Below are 15087 nucleotides of genomic sequence, written 5' to 3' on the forward strand. Positions count from 1 at the left end.
TTCAGGAGCTCTTTTAGGGCAGGCCTGGTGGTGACAAAATCACTCAGCGTTTGCTTGTCTGTAAAGTATTTTATTTCTCCTTCACTTATGAAGCTTAGTTTGGCGGGATAGGAAATTCTGGGTTGAAAATTCTTTTCTTTAAGAATGTTGAATATTGGCCCCCACTCTCTTCTGGCTTGTAGAGTTTCTGCCGAGAGATCAGCTGTTAGTCTGATGGGCTTCCCTTTGTGGGTAACCCGACCTTTCTCTCTGGCTGCCCTTAACATTTTTTCCTTCATTTCAACTTTGGTGAATCTGACAATTATGTGTCTTGGAGTTGCCCTTCTCGAGGAGTATCTTTGTGGCGTTCTCTGTATTTCCTGAATCTGAATGCTGGCCTGCCTTGCTAGATTGGGGAAGTTCTCCTGGATAATATCTTGCAGAGTGTTTTCCAACTTGGTTCCATTCTCCCCATCATTTTCAGGTACACCAATCAGACGTAGGTTTGGTCTTTTCACATAGTCCCAAATTTCTTGGAGGCTTTGTTCATTTCTTTTTATTCTTTTTTCTCTAAACTTCCCTTCTCTCTTCATTTCATTCATTTCATCTTCTATCAGCGATACCCTTTCTTCCAGTTGATCGCATCTGCTACTGAGGCTTCTGCATTCTTCGCGTAGTTCTCGAAACTTGGCTTTCAGCTCCATCATCTCCTTTAAGCCCTTCTCTCCATTGGTTATTCTAGTTATCGATTCTTCTAATTTTTTTTCAAAGTTTTTAACTTCTTTGCTATTGTTTTGAATTTCCTCTCGTAGCTCAGAGTAGTTTGATCGTCTGAAGCCTTCTTCTCTCAACTCATCAAAGTCATCCTCCATCCAGCTTTGTTCCGTTGCTGGTGAGGAACTGCGTTCCTTTGGAGGAGGAGAGGTGCTCTGTTTTTTAGAGTTTCCAGTTTTTTTGGTCTGTTTTTTCCCCATCTTTGTGGTTTTGTCTACTTTTTGTCTTTGATGATGGTGATGTACAGATGGGTTTTTGGTGTGGATGTCCTTTCTGTTTGTTAATTTTCCTTCTACCAGACAAGACCCTCAGCTGCAGGTCTGCTGGAGTTTACTAGAGGTCCACTCCAGACCCTGTTTGGCTGGGTGTCAGCAGCGGTGGCTGCAGAACAGCGGATTTTCATGAGACCACAAATTCAGCTGTCTGATAGTTCCTCTGAAAGTTTTGTCTCAGAGGAGTACCCGGTTGAATGAGGTGTCAGTCTGTCCCTACTGGGGGGGTGCCTCCCAGTTAGGCTGCTCAGGGGTGAGGGACCCACTTTAGGAGGCAGTCTGTCCGTTCTCAGATCTCCAGCTGCGTGCTGGGAGAACCACTACTCTCTTCAAAGCTGTCAGTCAGACAGGGACATTTAAGGCTGTGGAGGTTCTCACTGAGTTTTTGGTTGTCTGTGCCCTGCCCCCAGAGGTGGAGCCTACAGAGGCAGGCAGGCCTCCTTGAGCTGTGGTGGGCTCCACCCAGTTCGAGCTTCCTGGCTGCTTTGTTTACCTAAGCAAGCCTGGGCAATGGCGGGCGCCCCTCCCCCAGCCTCGTTGCCGCCTTGCAGCGTGATCTCAGACTGCTGTGCTAGCAATCAGCAAGACTCTGTGGGCATAGGACCCTCCGAGCCAGGTGCGGGACACAATCTCCTAGTGTGCCGTTTTCCAGGCCCGTTGGAAAAGCGCAGTATTAGGACGGGACTGACCCGATATTCCAGGTGCCGTCTGTTTCCCCTTTCTTTGACTAGGAAAGGGAACTCCCTGACCCCTTGCGCTTCCCGAGTGAGGCAATGCCTTGCCCTGCTTCGGCTCGCGCACAGTGCGCTTCACCGACTGTCCTGCACCCACTGTTAGGCACTCCCTAGTGAGATGAAACCGGTACCTCAAGCAGAAATGCAGAAATCACCCGTCTTCTGTGTCGCTGGGGCTGGGAGCTGGAGACCAGAGCTGTTCCTATTCGGCCATCTTGGCTCCACCCCATACCACAATTTCTTTATCCACTCTGATTGATGGGCATTTGGGCTGCTTCCACATCTTTGCAGTTGTGAATTGTGCTGCTATAAACATGCATGTGCAAGTATCTTTTTCTTATAATGACTTCTTTTCCTCTGGGTAGATACCCAGTAGTGGGATTACTGGATCAAATGATAGTCCTTTCTGCTTTTAGTTATTTAAAGAATCTCTACATTGTTTTCCATAGTGGTTGTACTAGTTTACATTCCCACCAGCTGTATAAACATGTTCCCTTTTCACCGCATCCACGCTAACATCTGTTATTTTTTGATTTTTGGATTATGGCCATTCTCGCAGGAGTAATGCGGTATCACATTGTAGTTTTGATTTGCATTTCCCAGATCATTAGTGATGTTGAGCATTTTTTCCTATGTTTGTTGGCCATTTGTGTATCTTCTTTTGAGAATTGTCTACTCATGTCCTCAGCCCAGTTTTTGATAGGATTGTTTGTTATTTTTTCTTGCTAATTTGTTTGAGTTCCTTGTAGATTATAGATATTAGTCCTTTGTCAGATGTATAGATTGTGAAGATTTTCTCCCACTCTGTGGGTTGTCTGTTTACTCTGCTGACTGTTCCTTTTGCTGTGCAGAAGTTTTTATGAAGCAAGTCTTTGAGGAGGATATTTTGTCTCATAAAAGTTACTACAAGCATCAAGAAAGTAGATTCCGGCTGGGCGCGGTGGCTCACGCCTGTAATCCCGGCACTTTGGGAGGCCAAGATGGGCGGATCACGAGGTCAGGAGATCGAGACCATCCTGGCTAACACGGTGAAACCTGTCTCTACTAAAAATACAAAAAATTAGCCAGGCGTGGTGTTGGGTGCCTGTAGTCCCAGCTACTCAGGCGGCTGAGGCAGGAGAATGGCATGAACCCGGGAGGCGGAGCTTGCCGTGAGCCGAGATCGCACCACTGCACTCCAGCCTGGGGGACAGAGCGAGACTCCGTCTCAAAAAAAGGAAAGTGGATTCCTCTTCCAGTTTCTTGCCTAGCTTAAAGCCATGTAATGCTTGCCAGCTCATATTGTGATTTTTCTGGCTTTCAACACTTTGATTGGGATTTACCATTTTATTAAATAAGCTTAGGAGCTGGAGGGGGGGTGCTGTCCAGGGTCAGTTCAGTCAACCGCCGTTTCTCTTTGCACTTCACAGAATGTGGATTGTCTCTCTGTTCATAGGCTCTGCTGGGCTCTCTGAGCTCAGAACCTTCAGATTTGTTGGGCAAGACCACAGATAGTCATGGTAAGTGCAGTCACCCTTCCCAGCTGTAGCAGGGGGATGTCCGGAGGCTGTGGAAGGTAGAGTGTTAGGCGAGGGATGGCGACAGTGTGGCCTTGGAATCTCAGGAGGGCCTGGGGTGTCCATGAGCTCTGCTCAGAGAAACTGCCAGCTGAGCAGACGGGAGGACCTGGCTTTGAAAGAAGTTACGACATTAAGCAAAACAACACATCGTTGTCTGTGGAAAGGAATCCTTAGCATAAGTTTTTGAAAATATGATCAGGTGTCTTGACCCAACACTTAAAAAGTGAAGTCCACAGTGTTTAATTTCCTGGTGATATTTTTGTTTTTATTTGCGGTTTAGCATTTTTTTTTAAGTATCTGAATTTGCATGAGGCTAGTTGTGTATTTCTGCAAGTTTCAGTCCATGTGATTTGAAGCAGATGTCATAGTCACACAAACAGAGTCCATAATGGGAAAGTCAACTCCTGGGCATGCTGTTCCATGCCTGCATGGACTGGAAAGACATTTGATTACTTTGGGAAATGAGGCTAATATTTCAGGGGTTGTGTAATGGACAACAAAGGACATGTTCAGCAGCTTTTGAGAACTGAGAGAATGGAGGATCGAGGACCCTGCAGCGGCAGTCCTGAGTCTCCAAGAGCGGCTATGTTGAGATGGGTCTGCTGGCTGCTGGGGAACATGCCTTTGCTCAGCCGAGGACAGCTTTTTACTGTGGTAATGTTAGAAATGTGGGCAGAGTGAGTTATGACTCAGTCTATTGTAATTAGAAAAAAGAGCAACCACTGAGAAAAGTCCTCAGAGAAAACTTAAGAAATGGGGATGTTCTTATTCTCAGAAAACTAAAACGGGAAGTCATTCTTGGTGATAGTGAGGGGAAACGCAAAAGCGAAGGGAGAGGGGAGCTCTGTGTGCGGCGTCTCTAGCATTGCACAGTCCTCTTTAATGAATAAATGGAACCTTAATAAGGAAAAGTACCGGCTACATTATCGGTTGCAAATTGATTTGCTGTAGGCAAATTCTAATGTAGTTTGGCCATGTGAGGCATACCTCTTAAGAAAACAAAATCAGGTTGCCTGAAAATGGACTCTTGCTTTCCAGGTGAAAAAGGCACTGGAAACACCACACAGCTTTGTCCTGTAATGTTTCCTTACTCTGGAATCATGAATGCGCTTTTCTCTTGCTATATCTAAAACTCAGCTCTGATTATTATCTTTAAAGAGAGGCTGTGCTTAACTTTCCACACCCAAATGAGGCTGAGAGTGACTGTGAGGAAGGGAGGTCAGTGCCTCCTACTTCTTTTTGGTGGGGCAAGCAGGGGAGGGAGAATCCATCTCTAAAAACCAGTGGTTCTTAACTTTTGAGAATCTGAAGCAGGCCAAAGACTTTCATCCCAAAGCAATGCAAATATACCAAGTCTCATGTGTAGTTACAGGGTTTGCAGACCCTTGAAGCCCATCCGTGGGTCTTGGCTAAAAGCACCTGCTACAAACTCAGTAAGTGCTTTTTCCCGGTTAAATAATTGGTGGCATCATCTGTCTGATGAATTACCACCTTACTACTTTATTTTCTAATTTTAACTGTTATTTATATTCCCCTGGAACACCTTGAAATTTTCCCTAAAACTAGATTGACTAATCTGGGTCCCTCCTTGTCTCAGGAGATGAGGATGATCTCCCACTTCCACCTGTGCCCTCCCTGGCCAGCACATCATCATTGTCATTGGAACCACCTTCTTCGTAACTGTCCTCCTCCAAGCAGTGTTTGCCAAGCATGGTGCTAGGTGCCGGAGAATAAGCTAGAGGACAAGAAAGAAGAAACACATAGAAGTATTAACCCTCAGCAGAAGAAGGCGTGCCCACCTGGGAGAAGTGACAGTGGCGATCTTATAGAGCCTGTGGCATGCTCTGCAGATCGTGCACACAGCCGAATAAGATGCTGGTGCTGGCTTCTTAGCAAACCATAATATATTTAGTTTGGAGGAACTTTTGTTTTTTGCTAGGATGAAAAACAACTTGAAACTCAGGATACATACAAGAGATCAAAATAAAAACCATGGAAGTACAGTGACCCATTTAAAAGTTGTCTGGGTCTTTTTTTTTTTGTCAGAGATCATGGTAGACCACAAATTGCTGAGTTAATAATATAATGCTATTTGGCCGGGCGCGGTGGCTCACACTTATAATCCCAGCACTTTGGGAGGCTGAGGCGGGCAGATCACGAGGTCAGGAGATCGAGACCATCCTAGCTAACACGGTGAAACCCCGTCTCTACTAAAAATACAAAAAATTAGCCAGGCGTGATGGCACATGCCTGTAATCCCAGCTACTCGGAAGGCTGAAGCAGGAGAATTGCTTGAAGCCGGGAGGTGGAGCTTGCGGTGAGCCGAGATCGTGCCACAGCACTCCAGCCTGGGTGGCAGAGCAAGACTCCATCTCAAAAAATAAAAATAAAAAAAATATAATGCTATTTGTTTAAAATGATAGTGCTGATTTATGAATTTGGGAAATATCTAAAAATACCTACAAAAGAAGTGATTATTGAGTTATAGTCATTTGATGTTTATATGTAGTTATTATCAAATAATGATCAAGTTATCAGCCTCTGATTTTTATATGTAGTCATCTGTGACACATGGAAAATGTGTAAGTGGGCCTGTCCCTATTTACCGGGAAGTGACTTCCTCCTACCTTCTGAGCCAAAGCTCTCCAGTCTCCACTGAGCCAGGGGATCTCTTTCTTCATGGATGACCAGTAAGGGAAGAGAATTCCTTGTCCTCATGTGGTAGCTGAAGGGCATTCTGTTGGCTGGTGATTGGCATGGATGGGAAAGGCCAGTGTAGTTAAAGTCTTCCTGGGATCATAGTGAATTTCAGGTTTCAACTGGTGGAGACATATCACTGGACTTAGCTTCCCAGGCAAAGTCACCAAAGATTCTACATAAATAGCGTTGAAATGCCACCTTTGCCTATCACAAGAATGTATGCATTAAAGAGACTGTTGCAAGTTATCCTGGACACCACCCTGCCATTTGCAGTATTCTTTTTCCTGTGGAAAAATTAGTGCCCAGTTCTGAGTCGCCGACTTCTATCTGAACTTTTGAAACGCAGTCTGTCATGCGTTGTCTGGGTGCCACAGACTTGCCCCTCTGCAGTGTCCCTTCTCAGCAGGGCTGCTGTCTGATGCTGTGAGAGCCAGGGCCCCTGAGTCTCCCTTCTAGGGCCCGTAGTCACACTGCCTTTCTTCCTTCCTCTAGTTAACTGCATGTCAGCCATAAATGAGTCTGCGTTATTAACGTGATGCTTTTCTCACGGTCCGTGCTCATCAATTTCTCATTTCCACTGACACTTCTCCTCAGGATGACTCCAGGGCTCCAGGCTGCTCTCCTTGCTCCCACTTCCTGTGTTTTATTCTGCGCCTCGTGCATACTGTGCACACTCCCTGCTCAAAGCCTTCAGCGGCTTTTCCCTGAACAGAACAGGATGGAGCACCAGCTCCTGGCCTTCCCTGCTGCTCTGGAGAGCTTGCCTGGGTCTAGGCACAGCTGTGGTCACCCCACCTTGGCTCATGACCCCACCTTGGCTTTCTTGGCTTGTGACCTTTTCGTCATCTCGAATCCTCTGCCTTTTCTGAATCACTCCCTGGGCTCTCTGTGCCTGTCAGGTGGCAGCACTGTCTCTGCAGCTAGAGGATGGGCCCCAGAGGGCCAGGGATGCATCAGGCTGCTCGGTTCTCCTGATGCTTGGTGAGTGTTGGCTGCTGCTGAGAGGATGTTCTTGGGATCAGTTTGAATGGCAATGAGAATGTCCCACCTCAGCCATCTGCAGGACTCTTCTGCAATGTGCAAGCGATGGCACTGGGACCACTGCTGACAGAGGCACAGGGTGGCCATCCTGGTTCCCAGACTTCTCGGGGGACTGGCCAGCAGTCACTTCCTTTTCCGGGTGACTTGGCCGTGCCCTTGTCCAGAGGCAGGGCTCCAGACTTCTTAATAGCCACAGGTCTAGGAATCTGCATTTTCCTGGCTTATGAAACCGTCAAGCTGTCTTTGAACTACAGCTCCCTTTCTAATCAAGCCTCTGGCAAAGAGAAAAGCAGCATCGCTTAACTGTTACAAGCTTGCCCTTTTAAAAATTCCTCTTCAGCATCTGGTTTTGAAATTGAATAATTGCCAGGTTGCTGGTTGGTGGATACCTGGTTTGTGTTCTGTATACAGGTTGAGTGTCCTGTATCCAAAATGCTTTGGGACCAGAAGTGTTTTGGATTTTGGATCTTTTACAGATTTTGGAACATTTGCATATACAGAATGAGATATCTTGGGGATGGGGACCAAGCCTGAACACAAAATTTATTTATGTTTCATATATATGTTATACACATGGCCTGAAGGTAATTTTATACAATGTATAATAATTTTGTGCATGAAACAAAGCTTGAGCTGCATTTTGATGTGACCGGCTCAGGAGGTCAGTAGTGGACTGTTCCACTTGTTGTGTCTTGTGGGCTCTCAAAAAGTTCGGGACTTTAGAGCATCTCAGATGTTAGATTTTCAGATTAGGTATGCTCAACCCCTAATACATTTCTGCTAGTTGTTTTTTTCTTACCCTGCAGTCTGTATAGAGGCCTGTCTCTCATTTTCTGTCTCTACTGAACTGTCTGGAGACAGTCTAGCATATTCAAACAGCCGAGCTGCTGCATTCTGTTTTCGCTGGGTAGAATCTCCTAAATTCCTTGGAGCCTTCTCTTTGGGAACATGAAAAAGGGACTCATGCAGTTATAAAAAGAAACTAGAGATCATCCAGCTATAAAATTGCATCTTAGCATTAGCTTCTGTTTTGTCTACCATTCATTTTCTATTCATCCTTGTCTAAAGTTTGTCCAGCAATTTGAACCTGGTAATTTTAGTTGTGTGGTTTCTATTGGCTCCTAAACCCTTACCAGTGGTTAAAAATACAAATTGCAAGCCTGTCTTGGTGGGCATATATGCAGACAAAGCTGAGGACTTTCTGCACTGCTGGATCTGAGAACCCTGAGCTGAACAGCCATGCTTACCAGCACCCTGTGCGTATGGATGCATGAGCTTGTGTGTGTGTGTGTGTGTGCGCACTGTACACTCATGTGCAGAGCTGTGTGCACATGTATGTGTGTGCATGTATGTTCATGTGTGCATGTGTGTGGTAAGGGGTGGCAGGGACTGGACTGCAGCATTTGATGATCCACCCCCGCCCATCCCTTACAAACATGCATGTATCTTTCTGTGATTTATTTCACACTGAGGAGCTGTGAAAGGAGCATGGCCTTGGGGGCATTATAAATCCAGATTGGAGTCAGCCCCTAGCTCTCATGCATCTGTAATCAAGTGACATCACCCCACCCAGCGTCAATATTTTCTACTAAAATGGGCATAGTGATTTTTGCCAAAAATGAGAGAAAAAAACAAAAAAACCTAAATCTGTCGGCACAGGGCCTGACACAGAAGCACTCGGCAATGGCCAGTTTTCTTTGCCTTTGAATGGCCTAAAAGGGCAAGAGGTGACTGGGGAGTGAAGGAGAAAGATGAATGTGTATATCAGTTCTGTGTGCACTGTGCTGGACCATAAGTGGGCATCCCAGGCCACAGCATGGTAGCTGTGCCATCAATTAAAGAACTGCATCTAAACCACCTGGAGTGGGATTTGGCTTTGAGGGCAGCCTGCCTTTTCCAGGCAGATGCAATTGCCTCCCAGGTTTGCCCGCTAAGGCCTCCAGCCGAGGGCGGTGTTTGCAGCTCCTCTGCTCTGTCCACTTGGGTTCCTTTGAGCAGTGGGAGGAGGCATTTGACAACACCTGGGCATCAATACCTGTCCCCACTGGGCCCAGGAGAGATGCAGCATGGCAGGAGGCCCACACCGTCCTCAGCCTTGCCACAAGCTCTGCTCCTGGGTGGCTCACCTCCCATATGGCTCCACTTCATTTCTGCACTTATTTATTTATTTTTAATTTACTTTTCTAGAGACGAGGTCTCACTTTGTCACCCAGGCTAGAGTACAGTGGCACGAGAATAGCTCACTGCAGCCTCGACCTCCCAGGCTCAAGCAAACTTCCTGCCTCAGCCTCCCAGGTAGCTAGGACTATAGGTACATGCCACTGTGCTGGCTAATTTTTAAATTTTACATTTTGTAGAGATGGGGTCTTGTTATGTTGCCCAGGCTCATCTCCCAACTCTGACCTGAAGTGATCTTCCCACCTCAGCCTCCCAGTGTGCTGGCATTATAGGCGTGAGCCACGGCATCTTGCTTGTATACTCATCTAAATCAAACCTTAATAGGTTTCCATGCTGAAGAGCTCTTTTCGGTCTCTGGGTCTTTTTGATTATTTGACCTGCACCATAAGACTGTGAATTGTAGCTCTTATTTTAAAATGTATTTACTAGCCACAGTGGGCTAGATGCTATCGAAAAAATTAGAAGCTTTTGTAATATTAGTACAAAATTATATACAAATACATGTAATTTAATATTTTAGTGTTTCTTTTATATTCTCTCATTTTTTTCTAACAATATTTGTAGTCTAAATCTGCAGATGACAAGGTGAGGTGGAGAGAGGATGGCTGACAGACTGGGGCGGCCTCCTGATGGCCACATGTGTGGTGACTGACTTTTGTTACTGAGACCTAGGGGAGGGACGTGGTCACAGCACCAACTTTGAGATGCCTGAGATCTAGTTAGTAGTACTAGAATGCATGGGATTGGGAACTTTAATTGAGTTGTAAAAAATAAGTTTTATTAGAGTTCCAGAAAGAACGAAACGAGTTTGGCCCCTGAGATATTTAGATATTTTAAGAAAGATTTATATTTGCCAAAAGATACGAAGTTAGAGTAAAAGAGGCTCAGTGGCTTGACCAGGGTATGGTTTTCACTTTTTTTTTTTTTTTTTTACTTTTTGTTATTTAGGCTGCTCGGAGGAAGCCCCTTGATTTCTTTTTTATTTTATTTTATTTTATTATTATTATACTTTAAGTTTTAGGGTACATGTGCACAACGTGCAGGTTTGTTACATCTGTATACATGTGCCATGTTGGTGTGCTGCACCCATTAACTCATCATTTAGCATTAGGTATATCTCCTAATGCTATCCCTCCCCTCTCCCCCCACCCCACAACAGTCCCCAGTGTGTGATGTTCCCCTTCCTGTGTCCATGTGTTCTCATTGTTCAATTCCTACCTATAAGTGAGAACATGCGGTGTTTGGTTTTTTGTCCTTGCAATAGTTTGCTGAGAATGATGGTTTCCAGTTTTATTCATGTCCCTACAAAAGACATGAACTCATCGTTTTTTATGGCTGCATAGTATTCCATGGTGTATATGTGCCACATTTTCTTAATCCAGTCTATCATTGTTGGACATTTAGGTTGGTTCCAAGTCTTTGCTATCGTGAATAGTGCTGCAATAAACATACGTGTGCATGTGTCTTTATAGCAGCATGATTTATAATCTTTTGGGTATATACCCAGTAATGGGATGGCTGGGTCAAATGGTATTTCTAGTTCTAGATCCTTGAGAAATCACTGCACTGTTTTCCACAATGGTTGAGCTAGTTTACAGTCCCACCAACAGTGTAAAAGTGTTCCTATTTCTCCACATCCTCTCCAGCACCTGTTGTTTCCTGATTTTTTAATGATGGCCATTCTAACTGGTGTGAGATAGTATCTCATTGTGGTTTCGATTTGCATTTCTCTGATGATGAGCAATGCATGTGATGATGAGCATTTTTTCATGGGTTTTTTGGCTGCATAAACGTCTTCTTTTGAGAAGTGTCTGTTCATGTCCTTCACCCACTTTTTGATGGGGTTGTTTGTTTTTTTCTTGTAAATTTGTTTGAGTTCACTGTAGATTCTGGATATTAGCCCTTTGTCAGATGAGTAGGTTGCAAAAATTTTCTCTCATTCTGTAGGTTGCCTGTTCACTCTGATGGTAGTTTCTTTTACTGTTCACTCTGATGGTGGTTTCTTTTGAGTTTAATTAGATCCCATTTGTCAATTTTGGCTTCTGTTGCCATTGCTTTTGGTGTTTTAGACATGACGTCCTTGCCCATGCCTATGTCCTGAATGGTATTGCCTAGGTTTTCTTCTAGGGTTTTTATGGTTTTAAGTCTAACATTTAAGTCTTTAATCCATCTTGAATTAATTTTTGTATAAGGTGTAAGGAAGGGATCCAGTTTCAGCTGTCTACATATGTCTAGCCAGTTTTCCCAGCACCATTTATTAAATAGGGAATCCTTTCTCCATTTCTTGTTTTTGTCAGGTTTGTCAAAGATCAGATAGTTGTAGATATGCGGTTTTCATTGTTTTATTCACTAACAAGTAGTGTTAGGGGGCCCGACCGCACCAAAGCCTGCTTGAGTCACTGAGCCAGGGTGCTGTGGCTCCCCACTGCTGGTGGAGTCTTATTGTTGTGTCTCTCACTTTGCCTTTCACGGTTCTGGCATGGCAGGGCTTAATGAATGTCAGGCTCAGAGGGAAGAGAATGGAACCTGCGAGCACTTTCTGCCACTCACAGAGCGGGGTCACCTCGCCCTGCTCCCCCAGCTGCCTACAGGCATGCCGTGCCCTTCCCATCTCCGCAGCCTCAGCCTGGCTTCCCTTGAGGACCACCACCGCCCTTAGCCCATCTCCCACACCCATCTCCCTGAGAATGCAGGTGAGCCTGGCCCATCCAAACCCACGTTGCCTCCCATCACCCTTCAATGCTCTGGGGCCACAGGGGAAAGCCTGTGACCAGGGTCTGCCTCTGCCTGCCTTGGTCTCTTCATCATCGTAATGCCCTGGACTCCAATTGCTTAGGGTTGTCCCAGACACATTGTGCTCTGTCGTCTCTTAACCTCTGCTTCATGACAGTCTCTCCCCCTGGAATCTTGTCCCCTGTTTTCTGTCATCTGACTAATTATTACTTATCCCTTAAGACTCAGATGAGTGGCCACATCCTACAGGAAGCCTTCTTCCACTCTGTCTTCTTCCCACTGCTTGGCGCTTCCTCTCCTCTCCTGAGCTGAGCTGTGATGATTCTGTGATAGCCCTGCCCAGCTGGTTTGTAGCTATCTGCTATCTGTCTCCTCTTCCTTCCCAGACACTTCCAGCTTGTCTGAGAACAGGAGCTCATCCATGTTGTTCCCCTTGGTGACTAGCACTGCACCTGGCGCCCAGGAAGACTTAACCAATGTAGGAATCATAGGATGGCTCGGTGGAGGGATGGCTGCAAAACCTGTCTTTTCTCATACTCATTTCTTGTTAACTGTGCACAAATAATTCCATATTACCACTTCTTATTGTGCTTAATCCTAGGGTAAATTTAAGTTAAGAGTGTGCTGTGGGGAAGAAAGGCAAGTTGTCCGAAGATATTCTGCAGTGAGAACTTTGGATCTGTCTTCTGATACACTGTAGAACCAGGATAAACCATAATTGTCCAAATCCTTCAGGGCTTTCCTTCCAAATGAAGTGATTAACTTCTGTGGTAAACTTCCTCTTGTCCAGACTCCAGGCTTCGTGCCGGGCCTGACAGCACTCAAGCTTTGCTGCCCACGTAGGCGATTAGGGTGTCCTTATCCTTCGGTTCCACTGCCTGGTGAAATATTAGATAACGAGGACAGAGCTTATCTTACACGCGTCTGAGCTGACAAATATGGCAGCCTTTCAGCAAAAGGCAAATGCAGACGAGGCCTTTTCCCTGGCTGGAATAAGAATGAGCCTCATGCGTGTCTGGCCCCATTGCCGATGGTCAAATGCACTCGACATGATTTCCATAGCACCCAGACAGCCTGAGTAGCTCATATCTACCTGTCTAGTCAATACATCAGCTTTGCTGGGGAGAGAGCAGGAGTTTGTCACTGGGGCTCATTTCTAATGCATCAGGAACAAATCTGTTACTGGCTCTCTTTATTCCGGCATGAATACTGTAAGCTGCATGAATTTATTGTCTTCGGTGATAAATAACAGTGCCTTCTGGGTTCTGTTTTTTTAAAGGGGTCTTTGCTAAGCCATTAATATTGAGGTGAAGAGAGAGGAGAAGAAATGGATTATGCCTGACCGTGGAGATTAGCAGCCTGCTCAGGTGAAGGGTGGCCACACTTATTAATGCACTAATGAGCAAGCAGGGTCGTTCTGATGATTAGTAATTTTGGCAACATAACTTCTGCCCCAGATTTGATTAAGCCTTCATACAGACTTCCTCTTCCAGGAGATTATCTTTTCAAAGCACATTTGGTTTCCCACTCCCCCTTTCAAGCCCATTAGGAAAATTAAAGCATTTAATTTTAGTGATGAATTTTACTGATACAGACAACTGCTTTTCCAGATTTTCTCCAAATGTAAGCACAATTGCTACATCAACCAAAATACCTCTTACTGAACACAAACTGGCGTTGTGTAGAGATTGCTGATTCCTGGTAATATATTACAGAATAATAAGCTCTGTGTTGGAAAAAATATATATATTTCAATACTGAACCAAGCCAGGGGAGCAAATTAAATACGAGAACTGAAAGTTAGCTAATATCTGCAAACTTACTTCCTCTTAAATGAACTTGTCCATCAAACCTTCAGATTTCCCCTACTTTCTCCCTTAAAGAAACAGATCAAAAATATTTCGTGATGCACAAGCTAGCTAATGTCACACAGCTGAAGAACTGGAGTGAATGAAAGTTGAAGATATGGCAGACTCCTTGAGGCTAAAATTACTGCAAACTAGATGTTGAAAAAATACCTAGTAAAGAATGGAAACCGAGGGCCGGGCATGGTGGCTCACACCTGTTATCCCAGCATTTTGGGAGGCCAAGGCAGGCAGATCACTTGAGATCAGGAGTTCGAGACCAGCCTGGCCAACATGGCAAAACCCTGTCTCTACTAAAAATACAAAAATTAGCCGGGCGTGGTGGCAGGTGTCTATAATCCCAGCTACTGGGAGGCTGAGGAGAGAGAACTGCTTGAACCCGGGAGGCGGAGGTTGCACTGAGTTGAGATCGTGCCATTGCACTTCAGCCTGGGTGACAGAGCAAGACTCTGTCTCGAAGAAAAAAAAAAAAAAAAAAGCATAGAAACTGAGAAGGACTCTGAGGGCTCTGAGTCACAGCTACCATTTTACCTTTCCCCTGCCAACCAAGTGAAGTCAGATGATGACAGTCGCTGTGACACTGTGAGAAGAGCCTAGGAGCCCTGAAACAGACACACATCCATATACACAAGGATCTGACTTTAAGGCAAGTCAATCTTGAAACAATCTGGATACCTTAAAAATTAGGGGGGAATCGTTGAGAGGCCAAGGTAGGCAGATCACTTAAGGTCAGAAGTTCGAGACCCCAGCCTAGCCAACATGGCAAAATCCCGTCTCTACAAAAATACAAGAATTAGCCAGGCATGGTGGCACGCACCTGTAATCCCACATATCAGGAGGCTGAGTTGGGAGAAACCCTTGACCCTGGGAGGCAGAGGTCACAGCCAGCCTTGGTGACAGAGTGAGACTCTGAATCTAAAAAAAAAAGGAAAAAAAATAGGGGGGATCAGTATGTGTATGCACCCCTGTAACATCACACTGTATCTACTTGCAAAGAAAAAAGGGGTTGGGAGTTCCAAGTCCCGGGAGTCAGAGACCCAGAGAAATCAGATTTCCTAGGAAGCTGGCAATATCAAAATATTACATGTGTATTCATTTTCTTCTTGGAGGTTTCCACTCTTGAAACACCACCGTTTCCCTGGGTCAGAGGGTTCTCAAACTCTAACATGCATCAGAATCTCCTAGAGGGCTCTATAAAACCCAGACTGCTGGCCTCATGCCCAGAGCTCCCAGTAAATCTGGGTGGACCTGA

At 45.3% G+C, this 15087-nt stretch overlaps 1 protein-coding gene and 1 long non-coding RNA gene across 12 annotated transcripts in view; both read left to right on the plus strand.

Moving 5' to 3' along the window:
- Nucleotides 1–15087, plus strand: part of LDLRAD4 (low density lipoprotein receptor class A domain containing 4) — a 445676-nt gene that overhangs the window by 364140 nt on the left and 66449 nt on the right. The window lies entirely within an intron of this gene.
- On the plus strand, nt 1568–5325 carry LOC134736943 (uncharacterized). The gene is made up of 2 exons (XR_010121450.1): nt 1568–3258; nt 4916–5325. It is a non-coding gene; the product is annotated as an uncharacterized lncRNA (long non-coding RNA).

The sequence above is a fragment of the Symphalangus syndactylus genome, chromosome 1 (genome assembly GCF_028878055.3).
Source record: "Symphalangus syndactylus isolate Jambi chromosome 1, NHGRI_mSymSyn1-v2.1_pri, whole genome shotgun sequence".
Lineage (NCBI taxonomy): Eukaryota > Metazoa > Chordata > Mammalia > Primates > Hylobatidae > Symphalangus > Symphalangus syndactylus.